A 5115-nucleotide genomic window follows, 5' to 3' on the forward strand; every position below is an offset into this window, starting at 1 on the left:
GCATATATCTAGGATACTACTAATACAGATCTAAAATCTATGATAGGCTTTGCTATACGTACTGGTTGTACAGTAATAAAGATGCTCTGTGTAACTTTAATGACTTCGCTATATTAACATGTTATCATCGATATGCATCGAGCGCGAGCGTGGTGGTGGTGGTGGGGGAAGGTGGGGGGAGGGGGTGGAGGGAGAGGGGGGAGGGTGGGGGGGAGGGGCGGGTGGAGGGAGCTCTAATAGCAAAAGCAGTTCAGTCCTTTGTTAACAGTCAACAAATCCATGTTTAACCCTCCTCTTGCGGATCAAAAGGTTATCAGACACTTACTCTTCGCATGTCAGCGGAAAGTATATTTCATGGTCCTTTCAATAAAGTGATAAAAACGGTAGGTCAGCGCTGAAACAAAAAAGTTTTGCACTCGGTCCGTTAGACCATGTCCTTAAAAAATGTCTGACATCTGACCTTTCCCCACTGCCCTTTGACCTGTGACCTCCAATTTTGCGCTGGTGATGGGTTTTCTCCTCATCACACTATACATCGAATATTAAGAGCGTAGGTCGAGCCGTTGAGATTTGTGCCGCAATTCCGTATTTCCTCCTATACCTTAAGTTAAGGGGAAAATATTCCCCCTCCATTGACACATCTTGACCTTTGACCCTTGAACCCCAAATTCGACATCCCGAGTCCTTTTCGCGATCACCCCCTACGTCCCGAATATCAAGACCATACGTCGTGCGGTTAAGATTTGTGCCCAACTGTTGACGCACGGACGGACGGACAATCATGCGATTCTACAAGCTGCATCCGACTTCGTCAGCTGAGCTAAAAATTTGAAATGTTATTTAATTCACACATTCCTTAATTGGAGTGTAATATTCGATTAGATAAGACCATTCTACTTCAAATTTTTTGCATTATTTGATATGTTTATGCCATCTAGGATATGAGACATCCTTATATGATCAATAAACCTATATATATATGGTGGTCACTTAGTGCATAGGCTTAGTGGAAACACTGGGTCAATATATAGAGGTGGGTTTGCTGTATAACTGTGATTTTTCAATGGAAAGACTAGTAAAAGTGACCTGTGTAGATAAGCATCCATTTGATAGAGGGGGTGCTGTTTATTTGACACTCAATAGAAAGACCAAACGGATCCTTTATAAACAAGTGTCAATTCTTTTGAGTTGGCTTCATTGTGTAATTACCACTCAATAGAAAAGCTAAAAGTCTACTTTATACATATTATATATGTCATTCTATATAATTTGTGACCACTATGACAAACGCAGGTTAAACAGCATAGCAACTTTGGTGGGCAAGTATAGTGTTACCAGATTGATCCCGACCCCAGTACTAATGCACTACTACAGACATTTCACACAAATTAACTGCACAGGAACACTCAGAATGAACATATTTATATGAAAGTCAGTAAGTTTGAAGCCACTTACGGTAGAGATTCAGATCATCGTCAGAATCAGAGTTCTGCAGGTCACCGTCATTACCAGGTGGCAAGAAGCCCACGTCCATCTCATCCTGCTGCTCTGCAGCCAGCCGCAGCTGTGGCTCCCACCGCGTTGCCATACTTTCACACAGTGTTCAACAAGACACTACATGCTCTGTACACAATCCCTACAATGTAAAACGGGTCGCATTTAAGTTTTACGCCAAGGTAGGTGTTATCTTGGGTTGAAATTTTAATAAGAAATTGCCATGATACGCTATACGACGTGATGGCAGTTTGCCAATGTGTCCATATAACAACGCTCTTATTCTTACTAGTCTTAGCACCCATCTCGACTGCCAATCACTACAATTCACCACCTGCACTACACACATCAAGTACTACTAGTAGTAGTACTACTAGTACTAGTAGTGCAACAATAGTACTACTAGTAGTGCAACAAAAACAAGAGCCACAGAGAGACTAGGCTCATCTGAGGTCTGTTGCTACGGTTATAAACGTAACATTTCAGTCGTGCGTAGTGACACCTTTGTTAGGCGCAGATATGCAGATACGTAGTTGAAACACATCATTTCAGCAAACATTTTTTTTATTGCAGAGAAAGAGAGCGAGAGAGAGGAAGAGAGAGAGGGGGGCAAGAGAGAGAAAGAGAGAGAGGGGGGCAAGAGAGAGAAAGAGAGAGAGAAAGCGGGCGAGAGAAGAGAGAGGGAGAGAGTCAGTCAGACTAAATTGTTTATAAACAAATAACACCCACGCGGCGCGCTACTGTATCAGTTACGTCATCAATTGAAATGTACATTCCGATTTCGCCGCGCGGCGTCCAAACTTTCGACGAAGATGGCGGGCAGAGGTAAGGCAGACACACGTATAACGTACAGATTTCTTCAACGTCGGGGAGGATCAACACATTTCGACTGACAGTCAACCATCGGGCTCTGCAGCGTCCACAAGCCAGCATGCTCCACCATATCCCGACATTGCACACTACTGTAATGTCGACGGAGAGAGCCATGCCAAGGACAGTACAAAACTGGCAAATTTTTATTGGTAGGTTTGACAGATATCATTCTGCAATTCCCTTTATCTCAAGATTGGTTAACTGAAGTTAAGAATGTGAAGTAAATTTTCTTTCTGCAGTTGTTTGAGCGGCAATATACGATTTGAGCCTATCCTGGCCGAGACATTTCTCACTCTGTCGCGATCCGATGTGTGCGTAATACGTGACTAAGGTGAAGGAATAAAAATCTGAAGCTAGTTCTACTTCGTTTCAGACCCATGGCTGTGATACACTATCAGCTCACCCACCTGCAACGTGCATCTTTTAAAGTGCTTAATGCAATCAAAAACAGACGCCTCTCTGCGTAAGTGCTTATTGACACTGTATTCCTCATGGTACAGATTCTCATATAGAGAAATGAGTCATATATGATTTACGGCGACGTAAACGTTGTTCAAGTAAGTTTTGCATCAGAATCCACTGTGAAAATTTAAAGTCTTCGGCACTCACAGCAACAAGTACCGCATCAAACACGTTCAGATCCCTTTGTTAACAGTCAATCCAAACTCCATTGTTAAACCCTCCTCTGAGGGTCCAAGGTGTTATCAGACAACTTACTCTTCGCACGTCAGTGGGAAAGCACATTTCATGGTCTTGTCATAAAGTGATAAAAATGGAATACGTCAGCGCCTGAACCAAAACAGATTTTTCACTCTGTCCATTATGGCATGTCCTGCAGAAAAGCTGATATCTTGATCTTTCCCCCACTTGCTTCTTGACCTGTGACCTCCAACTTTCGCACTGGATGGGTTTCCTGCCCATCACAGCCTATACACCGAGATTTGAAGAGCATAGGTCGAGCCATTCAGATTCGTGCCGCAATTCCGTATTTCCTCCTATACCATAAGTTAAGGAGGAAATATTCCCCCCCCATTGACGCATCTTGACCTTTGACCCTTGACCCCCAAATAAGTCATCCCGAGTCCTTTTCACGATCCCCCTGACGTCCCGAATATCGTGACCGTACGTCGAGCGGCTAAGATTTGTGCCGCTTGGACAGACGCTCATGGGATTCTACAAGCTGCATCTGACTTCGTCAGATGAGCTAACAAAACAAAATCAGCGTAGCATTACAGCAAGAGACAGAGGAAGCAGTTGTTTTAGACACTGGTCACACCGGAGGGTGTAGGGGTGTAACTGGGACTGGAACTAGGACTCGGAGTAGGACTGGGCACAGTGTCAGTAGAGTGAAGTGGAGAGGATGGCACATGACATTATGTCATTAACAATGTCAATAACAATACCAACACGAAATATACCTAAGCACAAGGAACAGTATATATACAATAATGTAACCCAACGAGAGTAGGGGAAATAGTAAACAAAATACTATTGACCCCTACTCTTACTCTTAGACTTAGTCTTGTTGGGTTACATTATTCATTGTATCTAAACTAGTAAAGTAAAGCCAGGAACAGGAACCAAGTGACAAGTCAAGTGACAGTTTCCGGAGTTGTTTACTAATCAAATTGCACTTCTCTGTGATGTTTACGTTAAGAACAGAATCATTAAAACGAATCTGTCGAATTTATTGTGCGCCCTGCAACCTTAAAAAGTATAAAAGGTTTCTACCAATAATATTATATACGACCTATATTAATATATACCTGACCTGTTTATAAATATAGGCACAGGCCTATGTGCTGAGTAGGGCAGCGTCGTTTATTATTGCATTTACGTTGCGCCACCTATCGCGTGGCGGCGATAACGACGATGGTTATAACTATTTCTTATCCTAACAGTTTGACTCACCTCGACGTTAAATGCTTAATAAAACACACTCAACACATTAGAATTTATAGATCACTATATAAATTCTATAGAAGTGTTTTAACTATAGATGTTTTAGAGAAAACAATTTCACTGTAAAAGGAAGACAAGTTCACCAATGTTAAGACTCGTGCTGCCCTCTTTTTAATGGTGGTGTCGTGAAAGCAAGGTAAGAATGGAATTTGTTTAATGTTTCTGTATTCACACTGTGTAATTTATTAGTGTTGGTAGTAAAACTCTATACAACAATACATGAAGTCATACATTGTGCTTATGCGACCAACATTGGTTGAGTAGTAGTTGTTTAATACGATACTAATAAATGTATTTCCTGATGGAAATACCATGTATATTTGCAATGTAAGTAAATTGTAATACACAATGACAGTACTCGGCACAGTACCTATCACGATAACGTGTTTCCTCTTACCAGTTTGCTTAAGAAGTACAGCAGCGATTACTAATGCGTACAAAACCTCTAACTTATTAGTACGTAGAGCTGCTCCAGAGAGACCGGCCCGATACAGATTTGCGCGGCTTTTTTTTCTCTTTTCTTTTCGCAAAAGATGCGCTTGTTCCCGAACCGCCAGAGCGGCTTAAACGCGCACTTCCGCGGACTGGGCGACGCGACACGCGCCGTTGTGTTGTATGTAGCATTGTCGGCTGCTCGCCTATACGAATTCGGCGCTGCGAAGCGGAAGCGGCGGCTTGGCGCGCGAATCCGTATACGCGGAGCGTTAACATCGCGCAGTTTTCGTCACACCTACACCGGCGCTCGGCTACGGCGGGCATTTGCTGCTGCTGCTTGCGTGAGGGGTC

General features: G+C 42.9%; 2 protein-coding genes across 3 annotated transcripts in view; one reads left to right on the forward strand and one right to left on the reverse strand.

Annotated features, from left to right (window-relative positions):
- The window catches only part of LOC106817275 (endothelin-converting enzyme 1-like), a 22045-nt gene extending 17851 nt beyond the window's left edge, over nt 1–4194 (reverse strand). The window contains exons 1-2 of one of the 2 annotated variants that reach the window (XM_014821936.1): nt 4139–4194; nt 1456–1636 (exon numbers count right to left, since the gene is read on the reverse strand). The gene's annotated coding sequence lies outside the window, so the exon portion shown is untranslated. Of the gene's footprint in view, nt 1–1455; nt 1637–4133 lie in introns of both variants that reach the window. The other variant, XM_014821944.1, reaches the window with a different exon arrangement.
- A 239-nt stretch (nt 4195–4433) lies between these two features.
- The window catches only part of LOC106817311 (40S ribosomal protein S19-like), a 15231-nt gene continuing 14549 nt past the window's right edge, over nt 4434–5115 (forward strand). The window contains exon 1 of the mRNA XM_014821978.1: nt 4434–4465. The gene's annotated coding sequence lies outside the window, so the exon portion shown is untranslated. The remainder of the gene's footprint in view (nt 4466–5115) is intronic.

The sequence above is a fragment of the Priapulus caudatus genome, unplaced genomic scaffold, assembly GCF_000485595.1.
Source record: "Priapulus caudatus unplaced genomic scaffold, Priapulus_caudatus-5.0.1 Scaffold34, whole genome shotgun sequence".
Classification (NCBI taxonomy): domain Eukaryota; kingdom Metazoa; phylum Priapulida; class Priapulimorpha; order Priapulimorphida; family Priapulidae; genus Priapulus; species Priapulus caudatus.